This window comes from Scyliorhinus torazame, chromosome 18 (genome assembly GCF_047496885.1).
Source record: "Scyliorhinus torazame isolate Kashiwa2021f chromosome 18, sScyTor2.1, whole genome shotgun sequence".
NCBI lineage: Eukaryota > Metazoa > Chordata > Chondrichthyes > Carcharhiniformes > Scyliorhinidae > Scyliorhinus > Scyliorhinus torazame.
The window spans coordinates 140,788,108-140,810,968 of NC_092724.1; the positions used below are offsets into that span (position 1 = coordinate 140,788,108).

General features: G+C 44.5%; 1 protein-coding gene across 5 annotated transcripts in view; it reads right to left on the reverse strand.

The window, feature by feature from the left end:
- Positions 1-22,861, reverse strand: part of tbc1d16 (TBC1 domain family, member 16) — a 143,870-nt gene that overhangs the window by 111,904 nt on the left and 9,105 nt on the right. Inside the window, exon 2 of one of the 5 annotated variants that reach the window (XM_072483496.1) lies at positions 18,060-18,185. The exons of 3 other annotated variants lie outside the window; for them this stretch is intronic. The gene's annotated coding sequence lies outside the window, so the exon portion shown is untranslated. Of the gene's footprint in view, positions 1-18,059; positions 18,203-22,861 lie in introns of all 5 variants that reach the window. One more of the 5 variants, XM_072483495.1, reaches the window with a different exon arrangement.

The window sequence follows — 22,861 nt, forward strand, 5'->3', positions numbered from 1 at the left end:
ATTCCGACACCTGTTCGGGTACACGGAGGGAGAATTCAGAATGTCCAAATCACCTAACAGCACGTCTTTTGGGACTTATGGGAGGAAACCGGAGCACCCCGAGGAAACCCACGCAGACACGGGGAGGACGTGCAGACAGTGACCCAAGCCAGGAATCGAACCTGAGACCCTGCCGCTGTGAAGCAACAGTGCTAAACACTACGGTGTCGGAAGGTCTGTGAGTCCGGAGAGGGCAGGGGAAGAGAGAGAGAGAGAGAGAGAGAGAGAGAGAGAGGGGCCGATGTATCGGCCTTTGCCTCCGTGATAGACCACAGGGGGATTCTGTTGTGTTGGTGGGACTCGGAGCTGCCAAAGGCAGGGTTGTAGGTAAGCGAACTGGCAGAATTTCTGAGATTGGAGAAAATCAAGTTAGTTTTGCGGGGGTCGGTAGATGGGTTCACCCGGGAAGTGGAAACCGTTCATCGATTGCTTTGAGGGGGATCGGGGGGGTTAGCAAAGTTGGGGGGGGGGGGGGGGGGGGGGGAGAAGTGTGGAGATAAGATAAGGGGGTAAAAATGGGGAAGGTGGGATGTGGTGGGGTGTTGGTATCATTGGAGGTTGGGGATTTTTGGTTGTTTGTTTAGGTCGATGTGTTCTTCTGATGTGTGTCTATATGTAAAAAGCCTTGAATAAAAATATTTTTGAAATCTCATTAACCTCAAACTCAAAAGTATCTCTTGTTGCATCAAATGTGGCCAATTTCACACTTGCCACTATTGAACCACAGATCTGAGCTGTAAACGTGCACTCATTAGCAAGGTCTCAAATTCTGCAGCCCTGAAGGGAAATCAAATACTGTGACAGAAGAATATAAATTATGTGACAAGTCTGCACAGTCAGTACTGGCAGTCTTCAGTCTCTTGAGATGATGGTTTGTGCCTTGCTGGTCAACCCTGTGTTAAACATCACTTGGTGTCGTTCAGAAATCCCACACCGGGATGGCAGTGTCTGCCACATGGAGGAAGGCAATAAGCTCAGGTGTACGATTCACTGATCCCCGTTTTGTTGGGCCCAGCTTGTCAACTAATGGAGATTTCAGTTTGTATTTATCTCTTACAATGCCCCTCCAAACAGTCAGCCTCCAGATGCTCCCGAGCATCGCTCTCAGTTGTCTGTGTCAATGTTCATCAATCTTGCTTGCAGTATCCCTGGAGCAGAGGCACGTCCATCCAGCAAGTTATGATCCAGTGGCCTGTTCACTGTACAGATGGCCAGAGTATACAGCTTTCATCTATCTGATCAAAGTGGCTGCGCCATTGCAGGCGGCATTAACCAAGTACTGTGCGTGCGCTGATGTGATTAGCACATTCTAAAGATCTTAGTCGGTGACCATATCCCACAAAGAGGTACCAAGGATATGACAGAGACTGCGAAGACTAAACTGTTCATTCAGCCTTTCCCCCTGCCTAGCATATGTTGCCCACTTCTCACTACTGTAGAGGATTACACCGAGGACACAGACTTGTTAGACTTGCAGTTTGGTGGGTTCTTGGTTGCTGTTGTTCTACCATCTTACTCAGCTTGGACATAACAGCTACAATTTTTGAAATGTGCCTGTTGATTTCAGTATCAAGTGACAGATTGCTGGTGATTGTGGAGCCCATATATATCAAGTTAGCAACAATCGCCAAAGCACATTGATTAACATCAATTTGACAAAATCCACGACCATGACATTCATCTTCCTGATGTTGATGGTCAAATCAAACATTTTACAGGCATGAGAAAGTCTATCCATTTGCCGGAGATATTTCTTAGTACAGGTTGCAACTGCAACATCATCAGTATAGAATAATTCTAATAGGCACAGTAGCAAAGTGGTTTACACTGTTGCTTCACAGCGCCGGGGCCTGGGTTCAATTCCCACTTGGGTCACTGTCTGTGCGGAGTCTGCACGTTCACCCATGTATGCGTGGGTTTATTCCAGGTGCTCCGGTTTCCTCCTGCAAGTCCCTAAAGACGTGCTTGTTAGGTTAATTGGACATTCTGAATTCGCCCTCAGTGTACATGAACAGGCACCAGAGTGTGGCGACTAGGGGATTTTCACAGTAACTTCATTGCAGTGTTAGTGTAAGCCTACTTGTGACACTAATAAAGATTCTTGTTATTAGTAAGATTTGGCACATTTGTGCCTTGGCTCTCAAGTGAGCAAGGCTCAACAGCTTTCCGCTGTTTCTCTAAACGGACAACTCTGTAGATGAATTGAAGACTGCAACAAAAGTAAGAATGTGCCAATGAATTTTGCCGCCAAAGTGCAACCCTCTTTGACCCTACTGCAGACCTGGAAGATTTCTGCTGTTGCCCTATCAAAAATGAGTTGGCAGAAAATTAGTAACTGGAATTCAAGGTGGAAAAATGTGAGATTGTTCATCTTGGAAGAAAGAATGAGAATGTAGATTATTATTTAAATGGAATGAGGTTGCAGAAAGCTGTAGCACGGAGGGATTTGTTCATGAAGCCCAGGAAGCTAATATACAGGTGCAGAAGGTAACAGGGAAGACAAATGGAATTCTGGCTTTCAAGGGGGCTGGAGTATAAAGTAAAGAGCTTTTGCTGCAACTGTACAGGGTACTGGTGAGGCCACATTTAGAATACCGTGTACAGTTTTGGTCCCCTCATTTAAGGAAAGATATATCATCATTGGAGGCAGTACAGAGGAGGTTTACTAGGATGATCCCAGGTATGGAGGGACAGACATGTGATGAAAGATTAAACAGGTTGGGTCTGTATTCCTTGGAGTTCAAGAGAATGAGCGGTGATATGATTGAAAATTATAAGATTCATAGGGGGTTAGGCAGGGTAAATGTTGGGAGGATGTTTTCACACAATGGAGAGTGTAGGACCAGAGGCCACAGTCGCAGAAGAGGGTGCTCATTTAAGATTGATCTTGAGGAAGAATTTCTTTTCCCAAAGAGTGATGAATCTTTGGAATTCTTCACCCCAATAAGCTGTAGAGGCCACATCCCTGAACATTTTCAAGGCTGAGATCATTCCTTTTTTTAAAAAAATCAGTCGGGGAATTAAGGGTTACGGATATAAGTAAAGTGGACTTAGTGGGTGTTAGATCAGCCATGATCTTATTAAATGACTGAGCAGGCTTGAAGGGCTGAATGGTCTACTCCTATTCCTATTTCTGATTTGACTTATGGGCCTTACCCCACTTGTTATCATACGGAGACAATCACACGGAGTAGCTTCAGCGGCTTAAACTTGCCATTTCAGGTCATAGGATTGAAAGACTTGAAGTTGATTAAGGCAATATATAGTTGTTTCCGTTATTCATAGTATTCTTCTTGCAGATGCTAGAATGAGATGATCATGCTGCTTTTGGATCTATAGTTTTGAAACTATAACAGGGATTAGTGATGGATACTTTCAGCCAAGATGTGTCTGACGAATACTTTTCTCAATGCTCAGCAAGCAGATACCTCAATAGCTGTTGCAGTTGCTCTTGGACAAGGTCACAATCTTCACGTCACACATATCCTGAGACACTGTCACCTCGGTCTGGAAGAGATAAAGACATTTGTGCGGATGCTAGAGGAGTGCCGGTTTCCTAAGCTTGAGTTCAGGCAGTGTACCATCATCAATTGGAGCTTTGCCAATGACAAGTAAAAGTCAATAGTTTTGCTAAACTCTTCCACCCGTGGGTTCGGTATCCAGTTTCTCAATGACCGACAAGCTCTCTATTCTGTCTAGAACTTCCTCAAATGCTGTGTTTCCCTAGAGTACAACTCAAGGTAGTGTTCCAACCAACTCTCTATCTGGGTATTGCAGTCAGTGATGATCTCCCCTCCTTTGTTTTCAATGTGCTTTTCTTTTCTGAAAAAAATGCCTTTTGCCTTTTTGATCCCATACAGACCCCGAGCATTTCCGTTATCAGAGGACATTTGGATTTTCTGGCAAAGTTGTAATGAGTAGTCACTGGTGCAATGCCTAGCAGGCTGTTGGACTTCTCACCTGGATCCCTCTTGTAATTAACAAAAGCAAATTGCTTGACTTCAATGACAGGACATTGGCACGAGCCCCACTGATCATCACCAGATGTGACTCAACAGTATCCTCAACATGCACAGCTACCATAATGCTGTCAGTGACACAAATCACTTTCTGGTGTGCACCAGGAGCAGGACACAACCCTTAAAGCATTTCTATCCAAAGTAGAAGGGCTGTCCTTGTATTAACGTCAGCCATACTGCCTACTAGAATAGGAACCAACAGTTCTTCGACTCCATTGAACAGGTGCTCGCCGGCATTCCCACACCAAGTCAGAAGCGTAACGGAATATTCTTTCAATCACCATTCACAATACTGCATTCCCAACACATTGGAATCAAGAATGAAAAAAATGCTGACTGGTTTGAGGCTACCATTGTTGTGATGGATATGTACATTTAAAAAATGGTGCTGTATTGTTTTGAAGATAAAGGTATGTAAAACTATTTAAGTGAGCTGAAACAACTAATGGGCAGATAGTTAAACTGATGGCTGTATTTTTTTTAATAAACATTTTATTAAGGTATTTATGGTTTTAAAACAATAATAGAATAGAATACAGTACATAGAGTACATAAAAATATAAACATAGTGCAAAAGCCGTCTTCCTCCCTCACAGGTTCCACCTTTTCTAACACCCTACTCTAAACTAAACTAAACACCAACCCCCCCACCCCCTTTTTTCCCACTGATGGTTAATTTTCCCCAAAGTCGTCGACAAACGACTGACACGTCCGGACGAACCCTAACATTGACCCTCTCAGGGCGAACTTGATTTTCTCCAGACAGAGAAAGCTAGCCATGTCAGTTAGCCAGGTCTCCGACTTCAGGGGGTTTGAGTCGCTCCAACATAATAATGTCCATCTCTGGGCTACCAGAGAGGCAAAGGCCAGAACGTCTGCCTCTTTCTCCTCCTGGATTCGCAGGTCTTCCGACACTCCAAAAATCACCACCCTTGTTTTCAACACCTTGGACGTGACATCCGCAAATCCCTGCCAGAATCCTCTAGGCTTCGGGCATGTCCAGAACATTTGGACATGGTTCACTGGTCCTCCCGCACACCTTGCGCACCCATCTTCTACCCCAAAGAACCTGCTCATCCGGGCCACTGTCATGTGAGCCCAGTGAACGACCTTAAACTGTTCAAGCTGAGCATGTCACATGATGTGGATGCGTTGACTGCTCAACGCGTCCGCCCAGAGACCATCCTCTATCTCTCCTCCTAACTCCTCTTCCCATTTGTGTTTCAGCTCCTCGGTCTGCGTTTCCTCTGACCCCATGAGTTCCTTATAAATGTCCGAAACCCTCCCTTCTCCCACCCACATTCTGGAAACTACCCTGTCCTGTATCCCCCTTGGTGGTAGGAGCGGGAAGGTTGAGGCCTACCTGCGTAGGAAGTCCCACACCTGCAGGTACCTAAACTCGTTCCCTCCCGTCAATTCAAATTTCTCCTCCAACTCCCTCAGCCTGGGAAAACTCCCCTCTATAAACATATCTCCCATCCTCTCGATGGTTGTATTGTTTTAAGTGTCTCAATTTAATAAATGGCAATCAAAGTTTAAACACAAAAAGTACTGTTCAAATAGAGCTCTGCCATTTCAAATTAGAGTTTTAAATTATCACATTATATCCCCATTATGTGTAAAGTGACATGGACCAACACTTCTGAACGGAAACATTTCAATTTCTACCTTTCTCTTGCCTTCGCGTGGTCCAACTATTGACTTGTCCATGTCCTTCCTTGAATTTTTTGCCTCCATTTCTGGGAATAGGCTATCACTCATTATTCACTATAAGTTCACTACCTTGACTACACCTTCTCACAACCACTTCTATTCCATTTGCCCAGTTACTGTCTCCACCACATATTTTCAGGCAACCTTCCGCAGCTTCCAATATATCTTCCTTTTCCCAAAGTCAAGAATTCCACTCCACCACTGTTGACCGGACCTGTGACCATGTCCATTCAGTTTCACATTTCTGCCCTCACTCCTTTCCTTCCCTCGCAGAACCACAATAGGGTTCCCCTTATTCTCATCTTCCACCACATCAGCTTCCATTTTCCAACCTCCACCATTTACACCATATCCAATATCATGCTACTAGTCACCTTAGTCTCCCTTCCCTTTCAGCATTCCAAAGGATCTGTCCCCCCACAGTACGCTTCAGTCAACCCAAACACCTCCCCCATTTCCAACTGCACTTTTCCACGCAAGTGCAGGGAATACAAAATCTGTCCTTTTACCTGGTCCCTTCAGAATTCTGAAAGGAGAGGGCAGGGAAAATGTGTTTGGAGATGACATGACTCTGGAGGCAACTAAAGTGAAAGAGAATGATTTATTGAAAAGGGAGGCTGGTGGGGTGGAAGGTAGAATCCTATCATGCCTGGGAGGGAACAAAGTGGTGAGAGCAGGAATTTGTGAAATGGAGTGAACATGATGGAAAACCCAGTCAATCGCATTGAGTGAGGATCCTCAGTGGAGGAAAAAGGAAAACGTTATCAGAAGCGCTGGTTTGGTAGGTTGCATTATCAGAACAGATGTGACTGGGTGACAGAAGCTGGAAGAATGGAATTAAGTCCTCACAGGAAACAGGGTGTGAGGAAACATGGCCAAAGATAGCTGTGGGAGTCTTCAGTGAATATTAGTTGAAAACCTATCACCACAAAAGTTGAAGAAGGGAGGAGTCAAAATGTACCAGGTGAAGGGGAAAGAAATGTGGCAATTGGAAAAAGTCAAATAAATTGTCCAGTTCTTGGCACGAGCAGGAGGAGGCACTGATACAATTCAAATAGACAAGCTTATGTGGTCAGAACACAAAATATAACACCAGAACAGTCTCATTCAGTCACAGGCAGTTGCCAGGGAGAAGAATGAAGTAAGTGGCAAGGGAGCAGGGTTTGCATCAAAGGCCAAAAATAATGGCTTCCGTCTTCCCAATATTAAATTGGAGGAACTTTCTGCTTATTTAGCACTGGATGTCGGACAAGCATTGACAATTGCAAACAATGTGCTTTGGTTGACTGTGCTCCAATCTTTCACACCAAATTTATGTTGTTTTACGAATAGAAATTTTGCAACAAACAACAATTGTATGACATTCCAATTTGTGAGCCCAAAATTGAAGCATTATCAGTTCCCATCTAGCCAATGGTACAAATTCATGCTACAACCCTAGGTCTCTGCTCAAGCCGATAACACTCCAGAATCTAAAGCAGATCGCAATATAATTTGAAATCAACCCATAACAAATATTGCCAAAATTCCAACCCCTTGCACACCCACAGACTTAGACCTGCAAGCAGATTAAATGAGTATGCAGTCATGTATAGGTCAAAAGCATTGACTGCTCCAATACCACTGTGGAGGAGTATATTATTCAAAATGCAATACTCTCAGATATGTCCAGTTGTTAGGAGAAACTGGAGCAATGCAGCGATTAAGAGTGCATAATCTCACAGACACAACAAAAGTAAATAAATAGGCATTACCCTTGAAAAATGCATTTATTATTACATAATAGACAAAGCCTGCTAAGGGTCAGTAGGAAATAAAGAGTTGCTCTCTGTTGTGGCTATCAATTCAAAATAGAAATTGAAATGGGCCTTGCTTATTTCAAAATTATGACCAAATGCTGGGAAACCCTTTATTTTATTTTGAGCAATGTCCCTTTGAGATCAAGTGTCCTGGGGAGTATTGTGAAAGAAAGATAATTGGTTTCCTAATTATCACATAGCGCATGATTCTGTGGCCTGGTCTCGCTCGAGCATAAGAACATAGAACAAGGAGTAGGCCACCTGGCCCCTCGAACCTGCTCCGCCATTCAAGATCAGGGCTGATCTTTTTGTGAACTCAGCTCCACTTACCCGCCCACTCCCCATAATTCCTTTACTATTCAAAAATCTTTCCATCTTTGCCTTAAAAACATTCAACGAGGTAGCCTCAACTGCTTCACTGGGCAGGGAATTCCACAGATTTATAACCCTTTGGATGGAGAAGTTGCTCCTCAACTCAGTCCTAAATCTGCTCCCGCTTATTTTGAGGCTTTGCCCCAAGTTTTAGTTTCACCCGCCAGTGGTAACAACCTCTCTCCTTCTATCTTAACTATTCCCTTTATAATTTTATGTTTCTCCAAGATCTCCCCTGATTCTTCTAAATTCCAATGAGTATAGTCCAAGTCTACTCAGTCCCTCCTCATAACCCAATCCTCTCAACTAGGAAACAACCAAGCAAATCTCTGCACCCCCTCCAGTGCCAGTACATCCTTTCGCAAGTAAGACCAAAACTGTACACAATACCCAGGTGTGGCTCAGCGCACCCTATACAGCTGCAACAGAACCTCACAGCTTTTAAATTCCATCCCTTTAGCAATGAAGGACAAAAATACATTTGCCTTCTTAATTACCTGCTGCATCTGCAACCAACTTTTTGCGATTCATGCAGGGGTCATCGAGGTCCCTCTGAACAGCAGCATGCTGCAATTTTAAAATCATTTAATAGTCCATTTTCCTGTTATTCCGACAAAATGGATGATCTCACATTTACCAACATTATACTCCATCTTCCAGACTCTTGCCCACTCACATAATCTCCCTCTGCAGACTGTCTTCTGCTCACTTTGCTCTACCATCCATCTTACGTGTCATCTGCAAACTTTGACACATTACACTTGGTCCCCAACTCCAAATCATCTATGCAAATTGTAAACAATTGTGGTCCCAAAACTGATACCCAAGGCACACCATTAGCCACTGATCACCAACCAGAGAAACACCCATTTATCCCCACTCTTTGCTTTCTGTTAGTTAACTAATCCTCTATCTATGCTAATACATTACCCGTAACGCCGTGCACCCTTATCTTATGCAATAGCTTTTTTTTGCGGCACCTTGTCAAATGCCTTCTGGAAATCCAGATACACATCGATCGGTTCACCGTAGTCGTAATATCCTCAAAAGAATTCCAATAAATTATTAAGCATGACCCGCCTTTCATGAACGCATGCTGCATCTGCCCAATGGAACAATTTCTATCTAGATGTCTCGCTAGTTCTTGCTTGTTGATAGATTCAAGCATTTTCCCCACGACAGAAGCTAACCGGCCTATAGTTACCTGCCTTTTGTCGACCTCCTTTTTTAAACAGTGGCATCACATTTGCTGTTTTCCCAATCGGCCGGAACCGCTCCAGAGTCCAACGAATCTTGGTAAATTACCATAAGCGCATTTGCTATTCCCCCTACCACCTCTTTTAGTATCCTGGGATGCATTCCATCAGGGTCAGGAGACTGGTCTACCTTTAACCCCATTAGCTTGCCCAACACTACCTCCTTAGTGATAATGATTGTTTTTAGGGGCACTGGTAGAGCTGGAGGAGCTGACCAAGGGGCTGGGGAGTATGCAGGCGGGGAAGACACCGAGGCCAGATGGGTTCCCGGTGGAATTTTACAGGAAGTATATGGACCTGTTGGGCCCACTACTAGTGAGGACTTTCAAAGAGGCGAGGAGGGGGGGGGGCTCTACCCCCGATGATGTCCAGGGCGCTGGTCTCGCTGATCTTGAAGCGGGACAAGGACCCTTTACAGCATGGGTCGTATAGGCCAATCTAGCTCCTCAACGTGGATGCGAAGCTGTTAGCGAAGGTGTTGGCTACCAGAATTGAGGACTGTGTTCTGGGGGTGATCCACGAGGACCAGACGGATTTCGTGAAGGGAAGGCAGCTAAACACCAATGTGCGGAGGCTCCTAAATGTAATCATGATGCCTGCAGTGGAGGGGGAAGCGGAGATAGTGGCGGCTATGGATGCAGAGAAGGCCTTCGATAGGGTGGAGTGGGGGTACCTGTGGGAAGTGTTGAGGAGGTTCGGGGAGGGATTCGTTAGTTGGGTTAGGTTACTGTGCGAAAATCTTTGCCTTAAAAACATTCAACGAGGTAGCCTCAACTGCTTCACTGGGCAATTGATGAAGGCACATGAACAGCCATGCCACCCTGTTCCAGCTGCTGACTGCGTGACGTTGCTTCGTCATAGGGGTGAACAACGGTGGAACTGGTAGCCACTGTAGTCAGTCCATAGGATGGGTCCGGGTTGTCACCCAGCGCCCCCTCCTCCCGGTCGGTGCACGTAGGGCCGTGGGGTTCAGCTCGGAATGAAGGGGCAGCTGGATTGAGCCCTTGCTGCCCCTGCCAGCCTTGGCGGCTCCCAATGTCTGCACCATGGTGTTGACGCCCACTGTGATGCTCCTCAGTGACTGGGACACGTTCTGCAGCACCTTGGCAATGCCCACCTATGGCTGGGACAAGCTCTTCCGCAACTCGGCCATTCCTAACTGAGATCGGGACATGTCCCACAGCGCCTCATCAAAGTACTGGGTCAGATCCCCCAGCGAGTCGGGCAGTTTACCAAGGCCCTCAGCCATGGCCGTCACCGACGGCGCGACGCCTTGGACATCTCCACTAATGCTGCTGACGTCGTGCACCAGCTCTCCACTGCGGTCGTTATCTTAGCAGCAATGGCCTCGGTGGCACACATTGCCGGGGCTATCTCCTACCTCTGGGACTCCGCCAATTGGCTATGGACCTACTGGAGTGTCGCTGACTTCTCCCTCTGAATGTCCCGGCCGCACACTAACGTCTGCATTAGCCTTGGGTAAACCTGTTCCAGAGGCTCAGCATCTGACTGGGACGTAGCTGGTTCTTGGATTCAGCAGACCTCATACGGCTGTCTCGCACGGACATTACTACCTCCACCTGATGAGCAACTGTGAGCCCCAGAGGCCTGACCACTAACCTTGGCCACTGAGGTGCGTGTACCTGCACTGATGGAGGGTGGGGATGATTGCTGTGACGAATCGATGGTCACATCCTGGGAGTTCTCCTCTTGAGGTGGCATCATGGGAGGCTGGGCGACAACCCCGAATGGGCTGGCGCAGTCAGCTGCAGGTCCTGCGGGAGAATTAATATGTGGCCAGCGAGAGGGATGGGTCAGGCTGTATGGCAATTACAACTCGTGGGTGACAGGTCATCCGGGTGGGGCCCGGTGGATCCAGACCTCTGCGGCGTGCGCCGACCTCTGGGTCGGTGACCACTCTGTCCTCGGCCACCCCCGTTATCTCTGGGGCCCGTTCCTCGAAGGTGGTGATGATTCTTCTGTCCGCCACCCCGCCGTCAGTCTGGAACCTCACTCGATGGTTGTGGGACAGCTCCTCCTGCGGATACACAGAGGGCATCGTTAGCCGCACATGCGGTTCAACGTGGTGTGGGGGAGGGGGTGTTTGATGGAAGGGTTGGGGGCTGAAGGAGAGTTGAGGGGGGATGTTCGTGTGGGGTGGGAAGATTTCTGGGGGGGGGGGGGGGGTCAACTCACACGTGCGGCCCGGCGTAGGTCATAGTCCTTCTTGTGGCACTGGATGCCAGTCCTCCTGGTCACACTGCCCAAGCTGCCGTCCACTGCCACTTCATCCCAGTCGGCACTGGCTGCCCTGTGGCTCACCTTCTGGGTCACTTGGGGCAACAGGACATCCCTCGTGGCCTTGACCCCATCAAAGAGCCCCCAGATCTGCTTTTCCCAAATCTTGGGGCTGATTGTCTTGGTACCATCATAGAAGTCGTACAGTGCAGAAGGAGGCCATTTGGCCCATCAAGTCTGCACCGATCCTTCGAATGTGCACTCCACCCATGTCCACCCCGCCCTATCCCCAACCTAACCTGCACATCTCTGGCCACTAAGGGCAATTTAGTATGGTCAATCCACCTAACTTGTACATCTTTGGACTTTAGATTGTGGGGGAAAACCGGAGCACCCGGAGGAAACCCACACAGGCATGGAGGGAACGTACAAACTCCACACAGACAGTGACCCAAGGCCGGAATTGAACCTGTGCCCCATGCGCTGTGAAGCAGCAATGTTAACCATTGAGCCACCGTGCCACCATGGCTGCGAGCTAAGTGGGGTTGGCTATGCAAGAGCTGTGTAAGTGCTGCTCGAGCTTGTTAGCAGGGGCTGGTGAGCGCGGTCCCGTTGAATCGGCTGGCGAGCCTTCATTTGCAGCATGAAGCCCGTGGGGCCCAACAATTAATGTTGTATTGCTCCGACAGCCTTGCTGGGAAGCTCAAGGCTATTCCCACTTGCTGCCTCACTTAAAATCTTTCCGGAGAATTGCGCCCATAATTTGGTTCCCTGAAAATCAAGAGGTTGCCAAAAGGATGAGCAGCTAAGTAGCAAAAGGTAAACAGGAAAGCTAATTGTAGTGGGGTTGGGTCAGCCAATGTTTTCTGCTGAGCAATTCAGAACACACTGAGCAAGGAAACATGTACGGTTCTCTATGAACGGACGTTTTCTGTTTAGCAGTCTTTGAACAGATCCTGGTGTTGAAGCAAGTTTCTGTGAATAAAACAGAGACTGTGTTATGTGTATTATCCAGTTGGAAAGAGCAGAGAGCTGACAACAGGAAGGGCAAGAAGTTGCCGATTGGCAAGACCCATTGCTGCTGTTTCAGTGTTGCCAGAGCCCACAAGACTGTTCGAAGAGAAGGGAGTCTCTGTGGATTCTGTATCATCAGGGTTGTCAGGACTCAAGTGAGAGAGGGTTCATAGATGTGAACTTTGTCAGTAGTAACCATTGTCCGCAGACTTTGGATAGAACACAGCTGCTGGTGAATGCATCTCAAAAGTCGAAGCAATTGAGTGGGAAGTGAGAGACCCTTTCACTTGAAAAACAGCTTACACGTGATCCCAGAGTAATGTGACTGCTTATAACTACAAAAGGCTCATCTTTGTTGAATCAACTATTTAGAGTGAAATTTGCGTTTTTACTTTAACTATCTTTCACCTGTTAATTAATGTGTGAATTATGTGCATTTTAGTTGGTTTGTTACAGTGCAAGTTTTAAAAAGTGAAATCTTGTCCATCGGTTTTATTTATGTTGGCTCTGTGGGGATTCCTTTCTTTTAAATGTCATTGGTCTCTATCTACAGGGATTATTACAAAAGCATAATACTGCAGATGCTGGAAATCTGAAAGAAAACAGAAATGCTGGAAGCACTGAGCAGGCAAAGCAGCATCTGTGAAGAGAAACAGAGTTGTGTTTCATGTCTGAACTGATGATCCCTCATCTGTGGAGTACTTCAGTGGTGTGTGCTTTCATTTCACTTTCTATTGAAATTATTCATTACATCATATCTTGAAACTACTTAACATTTTAGGCACTAGTGGTCATCTTAACATCCTGAAAGGTTGACTCTGTTTCTCTCTCCACAGATGTTGGCTGACCTGCTAAGTATTACAAGCATTTTCTGTTTTTGTCATCTTATGGCTCCCTGGCTAGAAAATTTTTAATAGTGACTTAACAGAAATTTCATTCCTTTCACATCTATAAAATTAGTCAATTTTGCGTATGGTAACTACGTGTTTGAAAGCAATCTACGCACATCTATACTTGGGAGGCTAAAGTGTTGATACTGTTTGTAGATTGAACATCAAAATGAACAGGAGGTTCATTATAAAGTCTATATTTAAGTCCAGAGTTCGCCTATCAATTTTATCGAAGAACCCTTAATTAGGCCAGCCCGCTAAATAAATATGAACTGCGAAATAACCAAAAGTTTTCTTTTAGATAGAGAGAAACCCTGACTACAGTAATCACATATGCATTCAATTCTTTTCACGACAGCACAAGAGAGCTGCAGTCTGTCAGACTACACTAGACGAAATAAAACATCCTTCAGCTGGAATGTCAAAGTAAAGTAAATAAAATTCATAAAGATTTTGAGGGAAAAAAACAAACAAGTACAACAATGTAGAAAAGAAATGCAACAGAAATAACTGTCAAATTAACTTAGTCAAATGAAAAGTTATGGAGTTAAATTACAGATAAACCATGATGTAATTGACTAGTAGAACAGGTTTAAGGACTAAAATTGCCTACTCTTGTTCCTAGATTCCTACTGGAAACTTGAACAACCAGTCAAGCAGTGTGCGATGTAAATTTGCAATCTATGGAAATGGGAGTTCAAATTAGAAAAGTGTAATATTTTCAGCAGTATTGCAAAGAACATGTTGATGGATTAAGAGATCTTCGGTTAAGGCCTCTAATTTTCCCATTACTTAATAAACATATATAGATATTTCTGAAGAGAGAGACATGCTACCAAATCTTTTCGTCAGGATAAAGACATGAATGCAAAATTCTAAATAATTACAATAATTTATACTATAGGAGAAAAGGTTGACAATTGGTTGGCAAGTCAACTCTGATTGGCCGAGCTCTGACCATCGTTATGATCCTTGACCAAACTCCCAGGTTTTTTGTAAAATTTACTTAGAGACCAATAACATTTTAGAACATAGAACATACAGTGCAGAAGGAGGCCATTCAGCCCATCGAGTCTGCACTGACCCACTTAAACCCTCACTTCCACCCTATCCGCATAACCCAATAATCCCTCCTAACCTTTTTGGTCACTAAGCATTTGGAGTATTGCGTGCAATTCTGGTCGCCGCATTATAGGAAGGATGTGGAAGCATTGGAAAGGGTGCAGAGGAGATTTACCAGAATGTTGCCTGGTATGGAGGGAAGATCTTATGAGGAAAGGCCGAGGGACTTGAGGCTGTTTTCGTTAGAGAGAAGAAGGTTAAGAGGTGACTTAATTGAGGCATACAATATGATCAGAGGATTGGATAGGGTGGACAGTGAGAGCCTTTTTCCTCGGATGGTGATGTCTAGTATGAGGGGACATAACTTTAAATTGAGGGGAGATAGATATAGGACACATGTCAGAGGTAGGTTCTTTACTCAGAGAGTAGTAAGGGCATGGAATGCCCTGCCTGCAACAGTAGTGGTCTCGCCAACACTAAGGGCATTCAAATGGTCATTGGATAGACAAATGGACGATAAGGGAATAGTGTAGATGGGCTTTAGAGTGGTTTCACAGGTCGGTGCAACATCGATGGCCGAAGGGCCTGTACTGCGCTGTAATGTTCTATGTTCTAAGGGCAATTTATCATGGCCAATCCACCTAACCTGCACGTCTTTGGACTGTGGGAGGAAACCGGAGTACCCAGAGGAAACCCATGAAGACACGGGGAGAACGTGCAGATTCCATTAATTTCTCAACAACCCATCCAGATGTCAGTGAACACGGAATCCAACAATCGGGCTGAGGGATTCCAGTCTTCACCTTTGAAGATCTCGCCTCAGAATTGTCTCCACAAGTTGGTCCAACTTGGACGGAATCAACAATAGCCTATCTCATAGGGTTTAAATCTTGTCTCCTGAAATTCTGTTCTCCTGGATTACCGAGTGTGCACTCAAGGACCAACTCAATTGCACAACTTCAACTTTTCAGCTGTGCTGAGGAGTTCAAAGGGACACTTTTGCTTAGGAGTACACTGCTACGAAGGGGAGTACCTTTTACCAAATGGCCTGCGGCATGGAGTTATCAATCTCCCACTGCCCTCTTGGACTTTTAGGGTTTTTCTTGAGCCCCTTTCAATTACTAGGGTTCTCCGTGCCCTCTTTGAAAGTCGGTTTCCATTTGGAGCCTGTTCCTTTGCTCCTCTTTTTTTACTGAACTGGGACATTTTCCAGTCCCCTTTGAGGAATTCTTCTTCTGGTACTTCTCCCTGTCCCTCCTCATTGTCCCCTGCCAGGGTCACTTCTTCTCAATGGCACTGAGCTCCCACTCACTTGACCCAGGTTGGTGTGCTGTTTTTCGTCTTGCACAGAGCACTGGGCTTAAGGAACATAAAAATGCCAGTTCACAAGTGCGCAGGCCACTCATGCTCTGCGCATGCACAAAAGCTCAGAAGCTGACTGAGAATTGAAATATGTAACCTCCACTCTCAATGTTAAAGTAAGTTTGACTTTCAGAACACCATAAAGAAAGCAATGGGGAAATATAGGCTCCCCTAGCTTTGGGGTAACTCAGTAAGGCACAAGACTTGAACATATTTCTTTTGTTTGCAGAGAAATTGTTCCTGCATATGAATGCATGTTGCTTTTAGCAAACGTGAATGAGCCATGTTGCAAGCTCAACTAATTATCTACTGTTACTGTAGCTACGAGCACATTCAAGATTGTTCAGCAAATGCTGGAATGTGGAATCACATCTAATGGTAGGCATTTTGTTTTGAGTTTTACAAGCACGGGTTGGTTAAATACAGACTATCCTATGCCTAAGAACAAATAAAGGAACATGCCGGTTTAGGATAAGCAGTTAAGTTCATAATGGGGCCCATTTACACTAGTTAGAAGCAACGTACATTTGTACGCAGTGACCTATTATCTGCAAATGAAAGGATTATGTTCAAGCCTTGCACTTTTTTGAATTACCCGGGATATTGGGGAGCCTTTCAGTTCCTTGTTGCTTTCTCCATGGCAACCAAGCAGAGCTAACTTACCAATCAATGAACACCCTTTTCTCCTGTAGTATAATTTGGTGTGATCATTTGATATTTAGTATTAATGCATTTGTCCTGATGAGTGCAAGATGAAAAGCTTCAACAACAGGTCTCTCTTTTCAGAAATATTCAAATTCTGTACTACCAAGTAACTATATGTAGATGCGAATATGATGATATGCACATACATTAATCTTGGAACTTCCTATTCCCCCTCTCTTTGAAAGACATTGTGGCTGTTGGCAGCGTATATTCCCACTGATGTTAGCAAACATCCAGTAATTTACCAAGTAGCCATTTTACAAATTTGAGTTCAGTGTGAGTGTCAACAGGGAATGCAACTAAAGGCACCAATGCATAGTGATCAAGAACAGACCCTTGGTACATTTTGCACTTCCTTGGCTTTCAGAAATAGCGGAACGTTTTACAGCAGATTACCGAAATTAATTAATCCAACTTCAATTAGGGGTCAAACTTGAGATCTCTGCAAAAAATTCCATTAAATCCACCAAGACTCTTAATTAATAATACAAAAATGAATCATAAACAGCAGAGAAACAGAGTGACAGTCAATTCCTGCCAGCAACATTTATTTCTTGAATGCAGTATTCGCTTTGTCAAAATCCATCTTTTGAAAAGATTGTCATGAGCAAGGTGTATTAACTTATGTTAAGTACACTTGCAATTGCACAGCCACTCCTGTGGTATGGGTGAAGTTTGAACATGGAGAATCATTATACATTGCCTTACCCTGTATATGCTCCTTAGAAGAGTGTAAAGCTGACACAGCGGCGCAGTGGTTAGCACTGCTGCCTCACGGCGCCGAGGACCTGGATTCAATCCTGGCCCCGGGTCACCATCGGTGGAGAGTTTGCACATTCTCCCCGTGTTTGCGTGGGTGTCACCCCAACAACCCAAAGATGTGCAGGGTGGGTGGATTGGCCATGCTAAATTGCCCCTTAATTGGGGGAAAAGAAAATAATTGGGTAATCTAAATTTATTGAAAAAAAAATAGAAGAGTATGTGTAAACCTATGCACCATTATTTCAGCCACCTTTTTATCTTATTCAAACATAATCAAATTAAACCTAGGATTCCATATTTTGTTTAAACATAGCGTTTCCCACTTTGTCCAATATTCAAGAATTTGGTGTCTGTGCTTCCTGGGGATAAATGCTAATATATATGGAGAAGAGCAAAGGTACCATTAGAAAAACTGCAATAATACGTTAAAGTGCGATACTGCGTTAGCTTATTTCTACACTCTGGCTTGAGTGGTAAATTCATCATAGTTTTTGTAGTTCTTGGATACTTGGGTGGGGGGCTGGCTAGATGGCCATTAGATATTGGCATGTTTACTGTACAAGTGAGTTACTAGCACATTGTATTAGCATACCACAACAGAAACAAAAATGTATTCGGTAATATTACATATTATATAGGGATAGATAGGATATATGGTACAGAAAGAGGCCATGCCAGCACTTATACCCAACTGGAGCCAGTTCCCATCTTTCCTTACCTAAATCTATCATAATCCTTTATTCCCTTCTCCCTCATGCTTGTCAAATTCCCCTTATATGCATCTATACTATTCTGTTCAACCACTCCTGGCGGTAGTGAGTTCCTCACCACTTTTTGGGTAAAGACGTTTCTTCTGAATTCCCTTTTGGGTTTCTTCATCGGGTAGCAGCCAATTCTTTCAAAGCTTGGTTGAGGTTGTCAGATTTCTCACACAGGGCATTTTCAAATCCGCTGCTGCATATCACAAGAACCTATTGTTAGACAGCAAATGTATACACTGAAAATTAAAATGTAATAGTAAACCCGATATTTGTAACAACCTGAAGTCCTGTGTGTCTGGCTACCATTTTGTTAAAGTTAATTGGCTAGCCGTTCAATACTTCACATTGTGATTTCTTAGAATCCACAAAGCTGGGCGCTTTTAAAAAAAGAGAATTTTGCTTCGTAGCAATTACTCTGACACGTCATGAATCACGATGTTATCAGCGAGGGTATCCCAACTTGGAACACTGGTTCGTGGGGTGGGGGTGTATTGTTTTGTTTTTGGAATAGTGTGAGCGCTCAAGTGAAACCCCAGTGGGAATAAACAGTTCAGTTGTCATGTAACAATTCTTAAAGACTATTTATTAAATTAAAGACAAATACACATGAACAGGACTACACTACTCTAAGACGATCAAGTACATGAACCACTAAACATACAGAGTTTATGTAGAATGTACCCCTTGATCCAATATGTATGTATGATCCCTGAACTCCTTAAAACATCCCCTGTTCCCCAAACAACATCCAAATTAAATAAATCTATAGTTAAAGCCTGCTTATAGTTACCACACAATACAGGGATGATCAAGTCTGGGAACTGTCTTGTCCTGGTTCAGCAAAGATATTGAAACTCCTTTACAAAGGTTTCTGCACTGCCTTAACTATAAGACTTAGGGGCTGTTAGATGTAAAGGTTGGCCTCCAAGCTGCTAGCTGGAAATGGACTTGTCTGCCTCAGAGGCTGCTGTATGCCAACTGGCCTCCCTTGCTTCGGAGGGTCCTGACAATTATACTCTAATTCTGCCTTCTGTGTATTTGGCAATCTGCCCCAATCAAATTGCTTGACTCCAGACATTAGCATGGGTGCAGGTTTAGCTCAGTTGGCTGGACAGCTGGTTCATGAAGCAGAGTGAGGCCAACAGCACGGGTTCAATTCCTGTACCGACTGAGGTTATTCATGAAGGCCCACCTTCTCAACCTTGCCCCTCGCCTGAGGGGTGGTGTTCCGCAGGTTAAATCACCATCAGTCAGCTCTCCCCCTCAAAAGGTCATCTGGGACAATGGTGACTTTACCTCTTTGATATCACAATCATCTAGGTAAGCTGTTTCTACTCATAAGCAATTCACATATGATTCAGTCTAAATGCCGTTGAATCTCATAAGAACTAGGAGGAGGTGTAGGCCATCTGGCCCCTCGTGCCTGCTCCGCCATTCAATAAGATCATGGCTGATCTTTTTGTGGACTCAGCTCCACTTACCCACCTGCTCACCATAACCCTTAATTTCTTTACTGTTCAAAAATCTATCTTTGCCTGAAAAACATTCAACGAGGTAAGTCTCAACTGCTTCACTAGGCAGGGAATTCCACAGATTCACAACCCTTTTTGTTACTGGGAGAGTCGCATCTCATCTGGCCTTTTGAATACTGACTACTGCTGTCGCTAGGCAGATGTCTACTTGTTGCTGGGCAAGTTGCATCCTGTTGTTAAATTCACGTTACTAGGCAAATCCATGACTGATATTATCTTAATGCAGATTAAACTAATCCACACTGACAAAGAAGGCTACCTATCTGCCCTGCTAGTTATAGTATTGTGTGTAGCATAGGCAGACCTTATAAAGATACAACGATCTTGCAGCATAGAAAACAGGCCACTCAGCCCAACTGGTCTGTGCCAGTGTTAATGCTCCCTATTAACCTCCTTCACCATACTTCATCTCACCCTCAAGATTATCCTCTGTTCCTATCTGCCTCATGTGCTTATCTGAATTCCCCTCAAATGCATCTGTGCTCTTCGCTTTATCTACTCCTTCAGCTACTATGTTCCACATTCTTACCACGCTCTGGGCAAAAAACGTTCTCCTGAATTCTCAATTGGGTGTATTAGTGACTATCTTGAATTTACAATATTCAACTTTGGATGTCCAACACAAGTAGAAACATTTCTTTATGTCTAACTATCTAACCCTTTATCCTAAAGATCTCTGTCAGGTCACTTTCCAGAGGCAATAGCCTGAGCCTGTTCAGCCTTTCCTGTTAATATATCCTCTCTGTTCTGGTATCATCCTTGTGAATCCTTTCTGCTTTTATATCCTTCTTATAATATTTAGACCAGAACTGTGCACAATGTGTCAAACACAGTCTAACCAAAGATAAAAACAAATTACTGCAGATGCTGGAATCTGAAATAAAAACAGAAAATGCTGGAAAATCTCAGTAGGTCTGACAACATCTGTGAAGAACAGAGCTAACATTTTGAGTCGGGAGGATTCTTCAGAGCTAGAGAAATAGGATGAGATTCATACTGTTGGGTGGGGGGGGGGGGGGGGTGAGGCAGTAGGGCTGGATAGAGGGCCAGCAATAGGTGGAGGCTGGGGAAGAACTGACGGAGATGTCATGGACAAAAATACAAAGGGAATGTAAATGGTATTGATCGTGGCTAAATAGGGTGCTGTTAACGGCACATTAAGAGATCAGAATGCGTGAATGGCAGAACAAAGGTAAGCAATGTGTCAAAGGACAACCTGGAACAGATGGCCCTAGTGTGGTGAGGAGACGGTGGTAAAGGAAAAATGTGAAGGAAAGGGGGATGGAAAAATAAATCAGTGAAAGAAATGAAAATAAATTGATAGAAATAAAAATGGAGTGAAGGTGGAGGAGAGAGTTCAGTCTGAAGTTGTTGAACTCAATGTTAAGTCTGGAAGGTTGTAATGTACCTCATTGGAAGATGAAGTGCTGTTCCTCCAGTTTACATTGGGCTTCATTGGAACGTAGCAGCAGGCCAACGACAGACATGTCGACAAGAGAGCAGGATGGTGTGTTAAAAGGGCAAGCAACAGGAATGTCTGGGTCCTGCTTTCGGATGGACCGAAGGTGTCCTGCAAAGTGGTCACCCAGTCTGCGCTTAGTCTCTCCAATGTAGAGTAGACCACATTGGGAGCAGCGAATGCAATAAACCAGATTGAAGGAGGTACATGTGATGCGTTGCTTCCCATGAAAAGAGTGTGTTTAGGCCCTTGGATGGAGATTCAACACAAGTTAAACACAGTGAAGGGAATAAATACCAAGGAGAAAATAAAGTGGGATGAGATAAGAGACATCTCACGTGGCAACAAAAAGGAGAGAATGCTAGTAGCCAATGGGAAGAAATATGAACTGAGCTGAAAACTTGAGGAAAGAGATCAATAAAAGAGTAGAGGAGACAAACAAAAAAAAAATAGACTGGCAGTGAAAAATGAAGAGCAAGAAGAAGCTAAAAATAATGCGAAACTGATACTAAAGTAAATACAAAAATCATGTTTTAAAAAAAAAAAGACAGTTTAAAGTAGGTCAGATAATAAAACTAAAGCCCACAAACTTGTACAAATCATTGTGGATAGCTCTACAAACACCACCTATATGTCAGTAAGTTTCTATTTACTCGTTTAGACAAGGCTCTGCATGATTGCAAGTAGGAGGCCTTGCTTTATAAAAAATAAATTGACACAGGAATTTAAAAAGCAGCTCATCAATAATAACCTAGATCATATATTGATTGAAAGGCATCTAGAATATCCTAGTAATGCATTCTTGGATTATAAAGGAGGTTAGCCTGGGTGTTATGATCAGAGGCTCAGCTGGATATACCAATTTTGCAACAATTAGAATTACTGCATAGAAGACAGTTTATTCCTCCTTGGAAACTGTATCCTGCAACAAAGTATCACTGATTGTTAGGACAGTCTTGAAAGTCTATAGTACTGAAGGCATGCTGAAATTTAGATTTATTTTGTCTCCAACCTTTCCCAGTACTCCCCTCTTTTTAAAGAAAATAATTTAATCTTGCATAGTTTCACAGCTGCTGGGATTTCACTGGTGCTTGCCCAGCTGAACATTCTTTATGATGTGGAGATGCCGGCGTTGGACTGGGATGAGCACAGTAAGAAGTCTTACAACACCAGGTTAACAATACTATGCCACCTATATGCACACCAAGAACAGGAAGCTTGAGAAACTCGGCATCACCACCAGCAGCAACCAAGCCACCCCCGGTACCAAGTAGAAAACAATACAGGGAAATCCATTGTCAATTTGTCAGACTACACCCTTCAACCAGACGAAACCGAAGTCCTCAGCAGAGGGCTCAATTTCTGCACCACCACAAAAATGGACCCCATCAGTCTCGCGGCAGACACGGAGGAATTCATCAGGCGAATGAGGCTCCGTGAATTCTTCCACAGACGCCAAGAGGCCAACAGCCAACCCAAGCAGACTACCAATGAACCGGAACAGCAGACCGAGAGTTCTGCGGTGCGGCAACCGAAGAGGAAAGAGTCAAATTGGACCCCTCCGGAAGACCGCTGCCCTAGACTCGACATGAATGCTCAAGCCGTCAGGAGTCGCGTCAATGCCAGATTCATCAGTCGCATTCACAAGACAGCCCCGAACGTCACCCAAGCACAACGCAATGCCATCCAGGCTCTCAAGGGGCTGGTTTAGCACACTGGGCTAAATCCCTGGCTTTTAAAGCAGACCAAGGCAGGCCAGCAGCACGGTTCGATTCACATACCAGCCTCCCCGAACAGGCACCGGAATGTGGCGACTAGGGGCTTTTCACAGTAACTTCATTGAAGCCTACTCGTAACAATAAGCGATTTTCATTTTCA